General features: G+C 32.6%; 1 long non-coding RNA gene across 1 annotated transcript in view; it reads right to left on the bottom strand.

Annotated features, from left to right (window-relative positions):
* Positions 1-2,656: 2,656 nt before the first annotated feature.
* The window catches only part of LOC132372638 (uncharacterized), a 180,021-nt gene continuing 162,881 nt past the window's right edge, over positions 2,657-19,796 (bottom strand). The window contains exons 2-3 of the long non-coding RNA XR_009505217.1: positions 15,504-15,547; positions 2,657-2,684 (exon numbers count right to left, since the gene is read on the bottom strand). This is a non-coding gene — a long non-coding RNA (uncharacterized LOC132372638). The remainder of the gene's footprint in view (positions 2,685-15,503; positions 15,548-19,796) is intronic.

The following is a 19,796-nucleotide window of genomic DNA, read 5'->3' as shown; positions in this document are numbered from 1 at the left end:
TACGGTTTTTTAGTTCTCTATTTTAACCTTTATTTAAGTTCCCCAGAAAAATTAATAAAATGTCCAAAGAAAACTTTTGACTTCCATCATTTTATTAGCTTCTTAAAATTTTGAACTTCCTCTGTTTTCCTGTTAATTGTGAATTTTATCTTTATAATTCACACTAAGGGAGGGGGACACCAAAAGTATAATTATTTGACAATTTAGTCCCGAGAAACATGATTAACACCAATGAAACCACAAAGTAGTATTACACCTGTTATTTTTTTATTCCAAAACATATGGTGAAAGTAGAATATCAAATGTATTTCATTCAGTTTTGTCTTACCCTTAGTAGATTTTCATATTTTTTACAAATGAAATGTTTTCTCTTTCAAGGAACTCACATTCTGTAAAAGCAGCTTGAAAAACCACTGACCCAGAATATGTGATTGGTAGGGGAAGCTGAGAGGCTTGTAAAATGCAAATTGAGTAAGCAGTAGGAAGCAGTGTTGAGTTAGGAGAAATGCCAAAAGTATTAGGAAGCTCTTAACATAGGGGAATAATAAAGACAACCACAGAAACAAAGCTGACTACATACCTCATGTCTTTGGGATGAGTTATTCTATTGGGTATATAAGAACGATAAAGAGCCAGCATCAGTAGATTTCAGCATTTGATACTGGGAATACATCAAGCCAAAAGCTGTAGGGAAAGATCCTGAGATTTAACAGTGCAAAGAAACAATCAAGCTGACATTTTTTCTCCTCTGAAAAGAGATCACAGAGTTATGAGGACAAAGTGTACCCAGACCCTATAGATCTGATTTCAAGTTTCGGGACCTTCATTTACTAGCTGTGTGATCTAGGTATGTTTGCTTGATAATATGTAGGACACCCAGCTAAATTTGAATTTCAGTTCACAAATAGATAATTGCCTAGTATAAGAAGGTCCCAAATATTGCACAGAATATACTTGTACTAAAAAATATACATATACATTCATTGTATATCTGAAATTCAGATTTCACTTGGCATTCTATATTTGACAAATCTTGCAACCCTATACCTAGGTGAGTTACATAATATCTCTAAGTCTCATTTATCTCATCTACAATGAAGTAGCAATAATTGTAACAAATGGGACAAAAGTTATGAGAACACACACACTCACACATTATGTAAAAATATTTGTACAATACCAGGTACAAGGGAGTTCTTATAATTCTTACTTAAGCAAGCTCTGTTCTTGGTATGTCATCTAAAAGGGACTTTATTTTTCTTCCCCTTCTATCTTTATATTCTCTGGGGCTAGCCCTTTGCCTTACTTCTGATGAAATTTAGGCAAATCCCATCACTGTGTGATCAAATCATGGCGGTGTTTCTCCAGCCAATAATTAAGTATCATTTTTCATTTAATAGTCTTGATATAGCTCTTGACTTAAAGTTGAGACCTTTCCTCTTCTCCAGCTTAGTCCTACCTTAGGTAGAAGCTAGGTATGATGAAATTTTTTTTTTTATCATCTATTTTTTCTAATCCTTTTCTCCCAGCTTGCAAACCATGATAAAACTAAGGTATGTGCAATGGGATGTAGGGACAGGATGTGGGAAAGTCTAGAAGGGAAGAGAAAAGAGGAATGTGAAAGGTCTTATTTGGTGGTTACTGAAATGCTATATGTCTATTTTGTGGATATATCTCTGGTCATCTCTATGCCTGGGAAGTGTTTAAAGTGATTACTGCTCTACAGCCATTTTCATAGGCTGTTTGCAACCACCCCCGCCAAAAAAATTGTATATCCATTCCAGCAGGTCTATGACTCCCTCTTCAGTCCCTTATTTCATCTGCACATCTTATTTTAATGGTGAGGCTATGATCTCAACATGTAAAAGTTCATATTGTTGAGACAAAATTCACCTAATAAACTCAAGATCTGAGGATCATTGTTTAATGCAGTACTATATTATAAAATGTGCATCTTATTTTTATTTTTTGCAAGTGGCATTTTAAAAAAAACTTTTTAATTGAATGAAAAATTCTTTAACTTCTACAGTGCTTTACAATTTTCAAAACTTTCACACACATGATTTCATATAATCCCATAATAACCCTTTTTAAAAAATCCCCTACACCTATATTGCCCCTCCCCCCTTCCCTCTCCCCACTGGTAACCACTAGTTTGTTCTCTACATCTGTTAGTCTGCTTCTTCTTTGTTTTGCTCACTAGTTTGTCATATTTTTTTAGATTCCACATATAAGTGATATCATACAGTATTTGTCTTTCTCTCTCTGACTTATTTCACTTAGTATGATGTTTTCTAGGTCCATCCATGTTGCTGCAAATGGCATTATTTTGTTCTTCTTTATGGCTGAGTAGTATTCCATTGTGTGTGTGTGTTTGTGTGTGTGTGTGTGTATATATATATATATATATATATATATATATATATATCACATCTTCTTTACCCATTCACCTGTTGATGGACACTTAGGTTGCTTCCATAACTTGGCAATTGTAAATAACACTGCTATGAATATTGGGGTGCATGTATCTTTTTGTTGGTGAGGATGTGAAGAAAAGGGAACCCTCTACACTGTTGGTAGGACCATAAAGTGGTACAACCACTATGGAAAAGAGTATGGAGATTTCTCAAAAATCTAAAATAGAACTACCATATGATCCAGCGGTTCCACTCCTGGGTATATACCTGAAAAAAATAAAAACACTAATTCAGAAAGATACATGCATCTTATTTCAAATAACATTCATTATACTTTTTCTTTTGTTTAAGATTTCTCACTTACAAGAAGTGTTTCATTCGTATTTTAAAAGCTTAAAGTAGTGTTTTTTTCTTAATGACAAATGTTTTTGATATATTTCATCTATGCCAAAAAATAAAATAAAATTATAAAGATATAGTTTGTTATATGTTATTAACTTAATTCATCTTCAGCTTCCCGACTTGTATTATTCTTGAGTAGAAATTTCAACTTCTTGTTGGTCAGATTAGGAATTGAGCTGTTGAATTCTGAAGAATAAGTGAATTCAGTTAATTCAAAGAAAGAGTAGGAGAGGTGTCTTCTGTACTGTTTTTACTCACAACACTTCTGACACCAGATGTGTGTTTTCTTCTTCACCCAACAACCAGTTTTTCCATTCTCCTAACACCAACTAGGTTCCCTACCTTCAGTTCGGTTCCGACACTAACTTTGTGAAGTTAGCACAAATCCCACAGGTGAAGGGCTTAGTCCCATAGCTTGCCCCTACTTCACATGCTAATTACAAATCTGGGTCACTCATAATTCTGACCAACTGGCTGTAAAGTTGAGTGGTACCCACAACCCCCTCCTCAGGTTTGATAATTTGTTAGAACTGCTTGCAGAACTCAGGAAGGTATTTTACTACTACGGTTTATTATAAAAGATACAACTCAGGAACAGACAAATGGAAGAGATGCATAGGGCAAGGTATGAGGGAAGGGGTGCTGCATGCACTCTCTCCAGGCATGTCACCCTCCCAGCACCTCGATGTGTTCACTACCCAGAAGCTCTCTTAACTCCATCATACAGGGTTTTTCATGTTGGTTCCATTATGTAGGCATGATTGACTAAATCATTGGCCATTGATTACTGAACTCAACCTCCAGCCCTGTTCCCCTCTGCAGGTGGGGCTGAAAGTTCCAAACTTCTAATCATCAGTTGGTTCCTCTAGCAACCGTCCCCCATCCTTAAGCTATCTAGGAGCCAATCAAAAGTATAAATTCAAGTATGGTGGAAAGAGGCTTGTTATGAATAACAAAAGATGTTCCTATCACCAAAAATTTTAGAAGCTCTGTGTCAGGAACTGGGGACAAAGATCAAATATATATTTCTTATTATCACCATGTCTTAGCTCATGCTACTGTAACAAAATACCAAAGACTGTGTGGCTTAAACAACAAGACATTTATTCCTCACAGTTATAGAGCCTAGGCAGCACAAGATCAATGTGCTTGCTGATTTGGTTTCTGGTGGAATGCTCATGGCTTGGACTGCTGCCTTCTCACTATGTCCTTACAGGGTGGAGAAAGAGAGACAGAGAGTGACAGAGAGACCTGGTCTCTCATCCTCTTCTTATAAGGAGAATAATCCCATCATGAAGATCCCACCCTCATGACCTCAAGTAAACCTAACTAACTCCTAAAAGTCCTACCTCCAAATGCCATCACATTGTATTTAGGGGGGAGACACAAACATTCAGTCCATAACAAAAGGGATTTTCAATGTGTCAGAGCATAAATAAAGATCTTCCAAATTTTCAGTTTGATCTCTTCTTACAATCAAAGCCACATAGGGAATCTGGTAGAAAGATAAATAACAGACTACCTATTCCTTTATTGCCTCTCTCTTGCAAAAAGAAGAATGTTTATTGTCATTAAATATTTACTAACTAAATGTAGGCATATAAGCATGAGACTGTGAATGAATGAATGAATAAAAAGATGGATGATGGAGCCATTTAGGCTCAAAGTTAAATAGAAATAAATCAACTAAAATTTAGTTTTAATCATGAATTGTAAATACTAATTATAGAAATTGTTTTTGTTTACTTATAAAAGATTTTTAAAAACATATTTTATTATACCACATATGTATCACATCCCTGCAAATATTATCTTCTCTTCTTGTTTTGTTCAGTTTGTTTTTCCTCTTGGGTGAATTAGCTTCCTTCAACCTCAATACTAAAACCTAACTTGTTGTTGTCCTCCTAAATGCCAACTTGTCAAGTTTTAAAACGTTATCCTATTCTCCAAGGTGCCAACCAACTCATCCAAATTAATCTTGTAAGTAATTTAATGAATAAGTTTTCTGCTCTAGCATCCCCAAACCCTGAATACATTTCTCATAGCAAACATGTACCTGAATATCAGTATAATGACCTCTAATCCATAAAAAAGAAGTGTGAATGGAGTACCTGTAATTCATATAGCTTGATTATTATCTCCAGGAGATAAAACAGATATATGTTGAACCAAACTAAGTCTCACTAAGACCTCATTTTCTGAGGTTTTTATGGCCTTTGGGTCTGGTCCACCCAGGAACTGAGTATTTGAGATTGTCCCTTATTTACTTAGCTAAGTGGATGTATCTATAATATGTTTCAGGCACTTAACAAACAGATATAATCAGTCCTTAGTTTACCAAAGTTGATGAAAGTTAATGATCTAAAACAACAAATGTGTTGGAAAAGAGTTCTTGCTCTTATTGTGTATTATACAGAAGTCCACAAATGCATTCATTTAAAAAAGTATTGCAAATAACTTGAATTGTATAAACATACAGCCATCCTACCCTAGAAATATCTCAGAATTATATTATAGGTTGAAAGATATTAAAAATGTTGGTACAAATTATGAAATAGAGGCTTGACCACGCCTTATTACGTGTACTATTCTGAAACTGGAGAGGGATTTTTTTGAAAAAACCTTAGGAGGAGAAATATTGATGCTGCAAGACTGATCAAAAGAAAGAAAAAATTACTATTCTGTAATAAGCTTCCTTTAGAATTCTCATTTATAAAGAAGAATACGACATTGAAGAAAATATTTTTTAAGAAGGAAAAGTTATGAGTAATGAAGAGGAAGAATTTTTACCTCTGTAATTTTAAAGATTTTTTAAAAACAATCATACCAGGAACAGATATGCATATGAATAAAGCAAATTTTTAAGATAAGTGATGCTGCATCTGTGAGAAGATTAGGCTAAATGACCTCTAGTGTTTCAACTAAGGCTAGTATTTTTTTATGATTAGTAGATACGGGACAGTTTAGATAGTTGAAATGGTAGCCAAATACTTTAAATTGTGGATTGTTAAAATATTGTTGTTTTTATTTTTCCTTCCCCATTCCCCACTGGACTTTAAGAGTGGACCAGAAAAATAATTATGAAATAATTAAATTGAAAAAAACATTCCTTTTTAATTTTTGAGCCTGCTTACATTTCAGCTTTTAAGGCCAATCAATTATTCCACAAATAGATGCTATTCAGTTTCTTGAGGTGTGCCAGGTTTTAACTGGAAACAAACATAACCAGGTACTACACAATGAGAGGGAAATGGAAAGTGATAAAAGTTATAAAGCCTGATTCAGATAGTTATAAAGCTTAAAATCAAGTGAATGAAGGTAAAGTTATACAGTAATTATGAAACAATTTAGCACAGAACTCTAAGACTAGCTTATGTAAAGGACACTATCCTGCAGACATCTAGAATAGAGAGGCAGACTGCATCAGTTTTCCTTCTGGCTCATCCACTTACTGGCTAAGTGACCTTGGACTGATTTGCTTAGCTTCTCTGTGCCTCAGTGTCCTCATCTATAAAAAGTGTGTAATAAGGGTGCTTATCTCATCAAGCTGTAAAGCACTCAGGACTGTGGACCATGTTCGTAATCTTGAAGTATTTGTTGTTTTTGTTGCTGTTAGGCAAGAGGTCTTAACAGTTTGTTTTTTAATAGTGGTTGAAAATAAATATTGGAAGTCAAAATGTTGAGTCTCTAAAAAGTTAATTGTGACTGGAGCGAAGTATTTTGTTCAGAATGTGAATTCGATTTGGTAGAAATACTGAAATGCTGATGGTTAAGAAAGAGAGAGTGAAAGTCCCATAATGATTTCATTATATTTATTATTATTATTGTAAGAACACTTAACATGAGTCTACTCTCTTAACAAAGTTAAAGTGTACAATATTAGATAGTTAACCATAGGTATATGTTGATTGATTTTTAAAATGATTTAATTCAAAAACACGTTCAAATATGAAATTATTTCTAAAGAAATAAAAATAACATTTGTATACATTAAAGCAAAGTAAAAAATAAAACTGTATATTGATTTTTCTGAACATAGGCAGAATATGTCCTTATTCTTAGGACATATGCATGTCTTTAATCAGTTTCTTATCCATATCTGTCTCTAGTACTATGTCACTAGTATTTTTCTGAAGAATGTATTATTTTCAATATGGACATAGTTTTAATTGTTTTCAGAAAATCTTTCTTGCAACATTCTTCTAAGTTTTATTTTATAGTTGATCAATTTGAAATTGTTGAGATCTTCAACTGATTCTTCCTAAAATACCATATCTTAACTGAGATAACATTCTCTCTACAGCTACTGAGCAAATGTTCCTAAATGGTAGATATAATTCCATATTTAGAATTAAATTTTATAAATATTTCAGCCCATTTATTTTCACATATATCTACCAGAAGCAAAATTCCTCAAATACCTTGTCTGTGTTAATGAGTCTTTTAAATGTTACAAAAAAGATGCTGCAAAATCATAGGTTTTTTTCAGTTTCCTTCAGTTTCCAGTTATAAATTTATCCAATTAAAAACAGGAATGCCATCTTACTGTAGGTTTAGATATTAAAGTTTAATCATAGCATCTCAACATTAAATCTTATAAACAAGTTCTCATCAGTAATTCATTCAGTTTGGTCCTTGCTTTTAAAGAATAAATTTCATTATCATTTTTGTAGACTTTGTTTTCAGTAACCACAATTCACTTAAAATTTCAAAATCTAAAGTTGCCTGGCCTTATTTCATTGATTACTTTAATTAAGGATTTCCAACTGATTATAAATAAGATACAACCAACACTTAGTGGACTAACGCTATTGATTTAGAGACTAGTTCTTCAAAGGCTGAAAAAGTTATAAAATCTGTTTAATGATGGGGCAGCAAAGAAATCACTTGCCATGTCAAGTCTTTTTTAAATGTTTTTATTTTAACATCAGGTTCACCACAATTTTCTAGTTTAATTGCTATGTGTTATATTTAAAAATTATAAATTTTCAAAATTTGAGTTTAAGGTTGATTAAATGTTCCACATTAGCTGGTAGCAGTCATAGATTGTGTATAAACTATGGCCAATTCCAAGTGCATTGATGGCCCACTTTATTTTAATTTAGTATTAAATTAGTAAAAAAAAAAAAAAATTTCCATGAAAATAAAGTCCACCAAAATATGTATTCATAACATTACACAAAAAACATGCAAGTGTTTCTTCAGTGCTGATGTTTTAAATTGAATTTGGAGCATTCACATAATGTCAAATATTTTACCATTGAAAAATTGAACTTTGAAAGCTTTATCTATTTGTATATATTGAGGAAAAACAAATCTATATTGAATCAACTTCACTGATTTTCTATCTGAAGTAATTGATGTCACTGATATAAAAGCGTTTTCCAAGTTCTTCTGCCAATGGAGCCTACCTATACATGAATAGTTATTACTTCACTTTTCATAGTTGTACAGGAAATTGTAAATGGACACAGTTAATTAAGAGCATTCTAATTATGACCCTGATTCATTCTTTACTAAATACTCAGACACATGTATGCACACAAAGGGATTTAAATGTTTACATATGATGATTTCTATATTCGGGCCTGCAAATTTTGAGATGTCATGAAATTTAAAACTACTTGTGGATTAAAGCCCACTTAAAATGGCATTAAGTGAGGTGCCTTTTCTTTTAGAGTGTTGACTAGTGAGAATTACTTGGAAAAACATATCGGCTGAAAGCTTACTTATCTACTTGTGGAAACCTTTCAACATGTAAGTAAATGTCAGAAATATTGATAGAATTTTGTTTTCTTTTCCTTTTATAGAAATTGGAGGGCTAAAACTTGATGCTAAAAGAATTGTTTCACAGTTTGTTTTTGGAGGCTATATATATTCATATATATTCTTAAACTCATTTTTCCTGGAAGATAGCCTCTAAGAAACACTTCCTTATTTAGTTTCACAGATTGTCACAGACTGTCATGTAATCATCTTCATATCTTTCTCTGAAAAAGGAAAATATATTTAATTTTTAAAACAACCCAAAACCTATAATGAATTGCAAATGACTGATGATTCAGTTCAACTTTGATTTCTGAATGGCAGCCTTACTTTGTCTTTCTATTCTTCCTCCCTGTTGGGTTGTCAATTCATTGTTTTCACCTCTGTGCTAATTTTAAATGAAGCGTGCAATCATCTGTGAAATATTTTGTATTAAAGCTGTGTGAAATATTTCATTTTGCGGCATCCTTTCAAAGCCAATTCCCTATTTCAGGTAGAAATTAGTATCTATCTCCTTCCATCCTGCCTCTTGGTCATTTCCTTTGCCTATTCAGTTTGGAGTTATAAACTGCATTTGACTTTTCATACAACTTCTATTTTCTCAGAACACCTTGCATTAAGTTTTGTTGTCACTACTTGCATTAAGTTTTGTTTTGGTGAGCACCATTGTTCATTCTTCTAATCTATACCTTGATAGGAGTTAGATTAGTTGATTTTTACATCCTTCTAGATAGTAAGAAGGAAGAAAGGAAGGTTGGAGAGGGAGGGATAGAGGGAGGGAGGGGGAGGGAGGAAGGACGAAAGAAAGAAGAAAAGAAAAGTTGTCGATGTGTATTCTGAATTACCAAAATAAGTATCTATAACATATTACAATCCTGGTCGGAAGTTTTTGCCAACATCGCCCCCTTCCTTTAAAGTGTCTTAATTTTTTTTGCCATTTGAATTATCAGGTCCTCAGTGCCATTAAGAAAGGGTGCCCAAAGTTCACACCTGGTCATTACTGAGTTATGGTTGATGGAAATGCCTACCTCAAAATTATCTCAGTTCCCATCCAGTGTCTGGGAAGCCTGTAGTCAACTGTGTCATCTGGTTGTGGTGCTTTAAACTCACTTTAAACCCGGGTTAGAGCCTGTGTGAAATCTGTGCCCATTTGTCTCATCAGGGCACCCTATGCTCCCCTACAACACTTCTGCCCGCCCCCTCTTCACACATTCCTTTCGTTGACCTGATAACACCAAGGAGCTCCAGATCTAGTGTCTAAGGGTCATCACAGGCCCTGCAGCTGAGCCCTCATTCCAGGAGCAAGCCTGGTAAGGATCATTCCTGCTAGTTGGAGCATATTTTTTCACTGCCAGAATGGTGCTGATGACTTGATTTAGGGTCTGTCATTCTCATTGGACTCAGAATGAGTCAGGACTCTGGTTACCCATGTTTCACTGCTAATAACCAAGAAACTTGGACTTTTGCCTGTCAGTGGTTTGACTGTGTGCTGCCTCAAATCTACACCACCTCAGGGCAGTGAAGGTGATGGCAAAATTCCTTTACCCCGTGTGCCAGCCACTGGCACCAAAGGTTGTCTCCTGATCTTCTCCACAGGTTCCACACTGTCAGGTAGTCTTCCTATGTGTCTGTGCCTTTTCCTATGGCTTACAAGATACTTACTTCACAATACCAAATGGCTTTCCCACAGATTTTCTCTCTTGTTATGTGGTAGGATCATGCTCTCCTGGGTGGGTCTTAAGCATGTAGGACAAGGGTAGGACAATCTTTTAGCAACATGGCAACTCTTCTGTTTCCATCCATTGGCCCTTTGTCTGTCCTTCCTGCTAGTGGTAATGTGTAGAAGGCAGAGATATAGTCATCACTGGATATCACATTCTAGGAATGAAGTGATTACAGCTTAAAATGTTCAAGAGAAGAATATATGGTTGGAAGATGTATTGTTCTTTGTTTACATTACAAGATTACCAGTGATAAATTTAACATAGTAGGAAAGTAAATTATCATTCATATTTTCCTCCATAATCTAAGACTTGCATTTATTGTTATCGTCAATGGAGCACAGTTACTGTCTTTGATAGTCCTTGGAATCCATTATTTCTGGAAGCACAATGGATGAAGCAATCATAAGAAATTGTGTCTCTAGCACTAAATGGTATTTGGGAACTGCTGAGGCTTGGAGATCTATATTGTTATAATACAACCTGGTTCCAAAGACTCACGTCATAATAAGAGCATTGCTGCCTTTTTCTCATAGTGGACCTTAATGTAAAGAGATGGTGCCTGGATGATATGAAGAATCTCCATGTGTACTAATAAAACAGAAAAGCAAATAGGTAATTACTTCTTCTCTATCCATTATTGTCCCATTATTCTAAATACTTATTAATAAATTACTATACTGCATATGGGCCCATAAATTGTAATATATTTTAAAATCAAAATGTGTATTTTGACAGGGGCCTCACACAGTAAGGCATAATGGGCAGTTTTATCTTCTGTGAATATCATACAATTGATCTATCCTTAACCATATCATTTTTTGGTTTGACTGGTAGTCAGTAATGCTAGACACCCAGTTGCGTCTGACATGGTCCTAGGCATTCCAGATAATTCTGTTTCTTGGGAAGGGTCATATTGAATCTTACTACAATATCCCTGTTGGTCATTAACATCATTTTTTTTAATTATTATTATTGCTCTTATTAGTGGCAGAAAGAGAACTTGGAATTTCATTAGGAACTGCTGATCTTATTTACCTGTGCATGTTAGTAAAAATGCCTAGTAGGTTAATTTGCTCAAAATTTGATGTTTGGTTTTATGCACTCTGTCGCTATTAACATCTTTCTATTTTCACGTAGATTTCAATAATTGAGTCATTTTAGAAGCGTTATTTTAGAAATATACAGATGACTAGTTGTCACAGTAAACATCTTGTTTTTCTCTATGCATTGTACAAATTTTTCATTCCTTTTGCCCTTTGCAGTTGGATCTAACAATAGATGTATTGATTTGTTACATCAAGTAAACATTTTCTGTGGACCAAAAAAAAAAAAAAAAGCAACAATAACTAGAAGCTAGAACAATGTCAATATACACTGGGAACTTAAATGTTCATGGGTGGTATTGTAAACAAACTAAGAGAAAAAAACTGAACATGAATAATGAATTAATTTTGTCTTTATTGTAATATAATGTTTATGCTGCCAGGTTATTTATTATAATAAGTCAGAAAAACAAAGGAAAATTTTAATGCAAGGAAATAGTTGTACTACTTGGAATCAGCAGTATTCCTGTTTTTCTAATGTGCAGAGACTTCCTGCTGAGGGCATTCGAACCAAGCACACACTCTCTTTTTTTGTTTGTTTGTATTTATTTTACCATTAAAAAAAACTCAGATATTTTAAAGCATATTTGACTCAGGCACCATCAGAGAGAGAGAACAAGAGAGAGGGAAATGATGGGGTGGGATGTAATGTTTCCATGGGAGGCTAGTTTTCCATGCTTGGAAAATGAATAAAGACCAAGAGAGGTTCTGAGGTTTGGCAGTACAAATTACAGTCCTTCACTTGTGTGGGTCCTTTGAAAGGAACCCAATCTGGCCCAATGCTAGCTGTTAGTACTGTGTGGAATCTGAAACAATTGTGTTGCACTAAATCTGACAACCAAAAGTTGCCTCTATTTTTGTATTGGTAATTTAAGCTACAAATACTTGCAGTATGCATCTGATTTACAGAGTTTTGATTATATTCCTGTTTTCTGAATGTATCCGTGAATAGTTAGAGGAACAATAGGATTTCCTGAGCTTCTCTTATGGGAGGCAGTGGAAAAGGGGTTGTTGGAATTACTCTGCTGAAAAGATCATACAATAAGGAATCACCTTCAAATGAAGATGTGGGAATTGAGAGGAAGTTTGGAATGGGGTGAGAGGATGGGTTATAGCCAGCCAAAAATATGACAGATAAATGCCATAGAAGGCAAATTAGTCTAAGTATAGACTAATTTTAGGAGACTTGAGTTATATACCATGTTTTGCCACTGGCTTTGGTAAATTGCTTTACCTTTCTGAATTTATGTTTTCTCATATGTGGAAAGAGGAGGGCTGCAAGGCTGATTTATATGCTATAAAAGGTAAATTCTACTTTTAAGATGCAATCTGTTCTACGCCACTTTTCAAACTTTGCCTGGTATTTTCCAAATCCATTCTGTTTATCACATAATGTCAGTGAGAAGAGCTGAAAACTTAAGAGTAAATTTATATAGAGCAATGACCCATCAATGCAACTTTAATGAAAGGTAAAATCTTGCTTGCATATGCTAATGTGAACTAGGAGTGAATGACTTCTAAGTCCAAGATGCAAGATGTTGTTCCATTTGAATGAAAAAAATAAGAAAATTCCTTCAAGAATTCTTCATTTTTTATGTTATTTTAAAAAGGAAGTCAAAGAATTTTAGAGTTGTAAAAAAAAAGTTCAAGATACTGACAAGCACTGTATTCTTCAATAACCACTGCAGACTATCTGGATATTACTATTTTTATAGTACAGTTAGTAAATTGTATTCAATATACTGATGTAGAATGAAGTTTCTTTTCAGTCTTAGTATAGTGCCTAGTATATAGCAACAGTCAATATATATTTGTGGAATAAATGAATAAATGCATTTGAAAGAGTAGATCAACAAATTGTTAAATTTTTAATTTGGTCACATATTCTGCAGACAGAGCAGACAATTTGAAAACATTTTGGTATTAGATTGATATTGAGGGTTCATCTGGATCATTTCCAGCAGGAGAACCTCAGAATGATTGCTATGAAACTGTTGCTCTTTAAACAACCATTAAGCAAAAGACTCATTTAAGAAATACTTAGTAAGAATATTATAGGTGATGGGGAAATGAAAACAGTACTGTTCTTTTGCAGTATAAATAGCATGAAATATGTTCAGGAACTAGTCCCTAGAAATTATTCTGGGATTAAGAAGCAGATCAAGGAAATCATTGGCAACACCTGCAATTTCCTACCAAAAAGTTTGTCATTATGGACAGACCAAGCCGAGAAGCATGAGAGCAGATGGTGAAATGCCAAGTATGAAAAAATTCATGTCTCTCTCTAGTATCTTAAGCATAAGAACTTGGATATAGACCAACACTTACTACTGTGGGCCCACTGAGGAGCAAAAATTATTCAGCAATCATCACAGTGAGACATAGAATCCTGAAGAGAAATTGCAACGCTTCAGCCATCTCCATTACAAAATCCGTCATGGTCTCTACAAGGCCATTTGGAAGGCAGGGAACCTGCCAATGCATTTACTTAAAGTTAGCTCCATCTCTGAAGAAGCCTCTAGAAAAGCCATTCAGACAGAGCATTCCATTTTTCCTTTCTAAATTTCTTATTCATCTATCCCCATAGATTAGTTTGATGATTTAGTAAGATAGTTAAATCAGATTACTTTGAAAGATGTGAAATGCTATTTGAGTTTTTTATTTATACTACTTTTATTATCACAAGTTAAAATGCCCTAACACTGCCAAAGCTTTTCAAAATGAGGTTGGTTAGAATGGCGATGTTTGTGGAAATATTTTCTCTTTTTTTCAAGAAAACAGTTTTGTTTATAGGTAAAAATTCCAAATATTTTCTAATATACTATAAAATTTAAAATGTAACATTATACAGACAACTTAATTATCTTTTATATTGATTATGTTTGGAAAATGATAACTATATTATATGAAATAACTCAGACCCTTAACTCATTTGATTCTACAATAGAGAAATATATAAGAATCAATCAACTTAAGAGTGAATATAGTAAAATAAGCCTAAAAGAATCAATGGAGTAAATAATGATTATAAAATGATGTTTCACCTCATGGAAACCAGGCCCATCATTGCAAATTATATAATTTGAAAATAATTTTCCAAATTGGACCAATAATACAATATCTAAACTGACAGCTGCCATGTAAATGGGAGAATAATAATTTAGCCAGGTAGTTTTATTTAAGGAAACAGATACTCTGGGGTATAGAGTTCCCATTTACTAATGAATTTAATGATTTTTAACCACTTAATCAACAAATGATCCTTGTTTACTTTTTGTTATATCCTGTGCTAGGGGCACTGATATAATAACATAAGGGTTGATTTCAAATAGAGTTTCAAACATTTGCATATATCTGAATATATACATAAAGAAACTATATATTGATTTTTAATATTACGGAAAATATAAAAGAAACATTACCGATAAATTTAAATGAAATGTTTTCGTTCATTTTGTATAATCTCATAATTTTTCTTAGTTCATTCTTTACAACTTTAAATTGGAAGCTAATCCTAAAGGCTTACTTTGGGATAATCTAACAAAATTAGTTTTACCCTACCAAATGCAAAGCTAAATCTTGTGAGAATAAAAATTTCATAAATTTTCATGAATTATTATGTGTTGTCTGTGTTGAGCTACACTGTTTCCCAATCCATTGTACAGTGGTACACTCATGTAACAACTCTTCATTAAATTTCTGTCATGTACCAGGCACTGTGCTGGGCATATACAAAGATATGATACTACTCTCAAGGAGCTTTCAGCCTAGTTGGGAGATAATTAGTTTAATAAGGTAGCATGAAATATATAAAATTAAGCATGGGAATTATGGAATCTTCAAGTAGGGCAATTAATCATCAATGGTATCTCAATCTACTGTTTCATTATTTAAATACTAAAGTGATCCACCAGTATATATCTGTTGAATAAAAATGAGTTCTGATTAAGAGTTCTCTGTAGGAATGCTTATGACTTCAATGCAGAAATAAGTATTGTTTCTATCAGTGGTATTTATCCTTTGCCTATTTTTATTGACATTAAGCTTCTTTATTTGATTTGATTTTTTTCCACAAGATTTGAAGTACTTACCTTAGAACATGCCAAGGAATTATTATTAACTGGTCTCAGTCCACCTAAAAAAAATACAAAATAGGTAATGCTTAGTTTCTTACTTTTGCCATTTTTCCAAAATATTTTTATTTGGGGGAAGATGGATACCTATAGAAATACACTATTTGAAATGTCCTTGGCCAAAACAATTTTGAGCTAGTTTGAATGAATAAAGAAATATATGGTATGATACAGTCAAAATATGCTCTAGGTTCCTTTAACTTCAAAAGACTGGGGAAAAGTATATGTAACAAATTTTTCCCAGCTTACGAAACAAACTGAATTTAGGAGATATTTTAATTGATGGTGTACTTTCTTTTTCAACATGCTTTCCTAGAATAGAAATGAGGATCTCTTCTTTCTTTGGATTATTTAGACATTTAGTCACAAATTCTTGTGTGTGTATATGTGTCTGTGTTTGTGATATATACCCATATATCACATAGAAATCATATATATAAAACCATACACAGATTTATGTGTGTAGTTATTGCCTGATGTGTATATGTGTGTTTGTGGAAGACAATACATTATTGATAAATTATTGTAGTTCTAACTCACTTAAATGTTAAAATGCTTTATCACTAGTGTATTAAAGTATGCAAATTCCTCATTTAATCATTTGATCAGCCAAACTGAATACTAGAATTAAGTTCGTTATGGAACAAAGATGAATGAGAATCAATCTAGGTCTTCCCTTATCCTTTTGTTTATAATAGTAAATGAGGACATTACAGTGTAACAGTTTTGCAGAGTGTTTGGAGGAAGGCGTCACTGATATTTATCTGCCTCATTTCTTAAATACTGACATATTTTTTAAATGCACCAAAAGTGCATTTAATCTTAACAAATTTTCTAGGATTGCCTCACATCTTTTGTTTTAGAGAAATGGAATTTAAAAATAGAGGTTGAAGCCCCCTTGGCAGCTCTCCTTGATTCCCTTCCCTCCCTTCCTCCCCAAGATAACTGCATCTCCAAGGTTGTGTGCAACATTTCCACCCAGGCTTTAATATTTTAACTATATATGAACATATCCATAAACAATATACTTTGAAATATTCATCAGTGCTCTCATAGTACACATCTTCTGAAATTTGCTTTTCATTTGACCTTTTTTATATATATTCATGTTAATACACGTAGACTACGTTCATTCATCTTAATTGCTGAATTGAATTATGCTATATACCATATTTTCTTTATCCACTTGCCTATTGATGACATTTAAAGCACCACACCACTGTAAATGATGGTGAACATTCAATGAACATCGTTTTGCATGTCTCGTTATATACATATTCTAGCTTTTTACTAAAACATATACTGAAAAGTGGTGCGACTGGATCATATGACATGCACCATCAGCTTATCCCAGATATTGCCAAATTGATTTTCAATTTTAGATCTCATTCAGCATTGCCCACACACTTGATATTCATGTAACTTTTGCTGCCAATCTGATAGGTTTGGAATCAAATTGCAATGTTTTAACTTGCATTTTCCTCAATAGTAATGTGGTTGAGCAAATGTTCTGTTTATTGCCAGTCAGGTTTTCTTTTCTGTAAATTAACTGTTCATATGTTTTGAATTATTTATTTTTTCTGTTGTGTTTTTCTATCTATAATTTAAATGCTAATCCATTGTGACGCATATACACTATCACATACATATGTTTATTTTTATACTTTGATAATGGTTTTCTTAACCATATCACAGCTTATATATTTTAATTGCTGTCAAATTTATTCTTTTTGTAACATTTTCTGAATTTCTAGAATTTTGAAATTTTTTTTTATCCCACTAGCCTGAAGATATTTTCTTCATTTTTTTTTTGTTTTTTACATTTAATCTTTATTCAAAATATATACAATTATATATGAGGTATGTAAGTGAGTGTGTGTGTGTGTAATGAGAAGCAATGGTCTTTTGTGTGTGGTTTTTTTTCCCAAGAGAGTGGCCAATTGTCCAAGAATAGTTTTAAAAAATAATTCATAATTCCCTACTGATTTAAAATGCTCATTCTATTATGTGTCAAGTTCCATATGTGCATGGGTCTGGTTTGAAAATCCTAATGCTGTTCTTTTTATCTACATATTTTTTTTCTATTCCACTGCAAATACCACACCATTTTAATTATTGCAGATATTAAATATTGATTTCCCTTTCCTCTTTTTTTTCTGAAAAATTATTTTGATTCTCCTTAGATTTTTTTCCTTTTTATGAATTTTCCTTCTTATAAGTGTTAGCATCATCTTGAGATTTTTATTGGAATTCATTGGTTAAGAATGGATTGAGAATCGATTGATTCTTTACAATATCGAGTCTTCATAGCCATTAAAATTGCATGTTTTTATTTAATTGTTTTTTTATATGCTTCAATAAAGTTTAACTAATTTTTATATAAAAGCCTTGCATATAGTTTGTTAGAATTATTCCTAGGTACATATGGTTAATGAGATATTTTTATTTTTTAAATTATTTCTTAAACCAGTCACAGCTGGTTTAAGGGATTATATTGTTTTGTTATATTTTTCTCTCTTGTTCTATTTCATTTTATATTTTTAAGTTTATTTTTTATTTTTTTCATTTTGTTTCTTCCTTTCCAATCTTATAAATTTTTAAAAATTGTATCCACTCAGGCCTGCTTTTCAATATAGAAGAGCAGCTGTGATGATGGACATATTCCATAATTTTGAAAAGAAAACATCTAATATTTACTTTTGTGGGTTTTTTTTTAATCCCTGTGCTTTGTGCTAGAAATTATTTTCGAGACAGTGACCTTGGACACTCCTAGGGCTCACTTTATTTATTTTCCTTCTCTCAAGGACCAATATCTTGTACTTTCATGTTCAGTGTTTGAAAACCATTGTTTCAAATATTTTGTCTGCTTTCTAGTTTGTCTAGTGGACAAGCAAGTTTCTTTCTGTTATTCCATTATAGCCTAAAGCAGATATCCAATTTTCAATTTTCAAAATAGTTTATTTATATTTCTGCTTTCTTGGGCTGTATAGATCTTTCACTTCAGTGTTAAATAGAATTGCTTATTTGGGGTATTCTTGTCACTCTCCTCATCCTAAGAGAAGATGTTTAATGTTAGAAGTTTGCAGAAGGTTTATGGTAGATGTGCTTTATGAAGTTAGGGTGTACCCTTTTATTATAGTTACTAAAAGTTTTATAAAAAGATTTTTATAACGACTTTTAACTTTTATTAAAAGAATTTTTGGCAACTATGATATTCTCTTTTAATCTGGTAATAAGATGAATAACAATTAATTTTCTAATTTTGAACAGTAAATATCTGTAACCCTGAGGTAAACTTGTATACTGGAAATAATGTCCAATAAGGAATTATCTTCCTTAATCATTCCTGAATATAATTTGTCAATATTTTGTTGAGGATATTTGCATTTATTTTTATGTGTGGGACTTGCCTGTACATTATTATTGTTATAGTTTGGTTTAAGATTTGTCATTTTCAATATTTTTTTGAGGAATCAATGTTTGTTTTTGTTTTCTGTTGAATCAGTATTTTATAGCTGATGAAGGTATGTCCTGTCCTTAATTTCTTTGTAGTATCTGTAGATATATTCTGCTGTTCTGCTCTTAACTTTTAAGATTTGGGGGTATAGCTAATTTAAGATTTACTGCTACTTGAATATATAAACAATTAAAATCACGTATTTCCTGTATTTCGGCCACATTGCACAAGTTTGACTTGTAGTACAGTGCCTGTCATTCAGCTATCTTTCTTATTTGGCTTTATGATTTTTGACTTTACTCACTGATTATTTAAATATTTGTTTTAAATTTTGAAATACATGTTCTTTAAAGTTATCTTTTCCTTATAATTATTTGAAATGAGTTGAGATGTGATTCACTGCAATTTTTATAAGCACTATATATGTGCTTAAAAAGACTGTGGATTTTCAGAAGTAGGTGCAGTGCCCTATAGATGTCTATTCAAACAAGTTCAAACAAGGTTGTTACTGAAACTGTTGAAATATTTTCTATCTTTACTTACACACATCACACATATACATATTTTTATGTTTGTGTATACAGAGATAAATAATTAGAAATAATATAGTGATATATTACATGATATATACATACAAATATATGTCAGTTGATCCAGTAAATCATGACATATGTATTTATGTACATGTTCATACACATTTGCATATATATATATGTTAATCCATTAAACATTCATGCAAGTGTTTTGATATTTCTGACTTTGCTTCTGAGAGGACTATTTTTTTTTTTGGACAA

This window comes from Balaenoptera ricei, chromosome 10, assembly GCF_028023285.1.
Source record: "Balaenoptera ricei isolate mBalRic1 chromosome 10, mBalRic1.hap2, whole genome shotgun sequence".
NCBI classification, from domain to species: Eukaryota; Metazoa; Chordata; class Mammalia; order Artiodactyla; family Balaenopteridae; genus Balaenoptera; species Balaenoptera ricei.
This window is presented reverse-complemented; position numbering and strand designations above follow the sequence as displayed.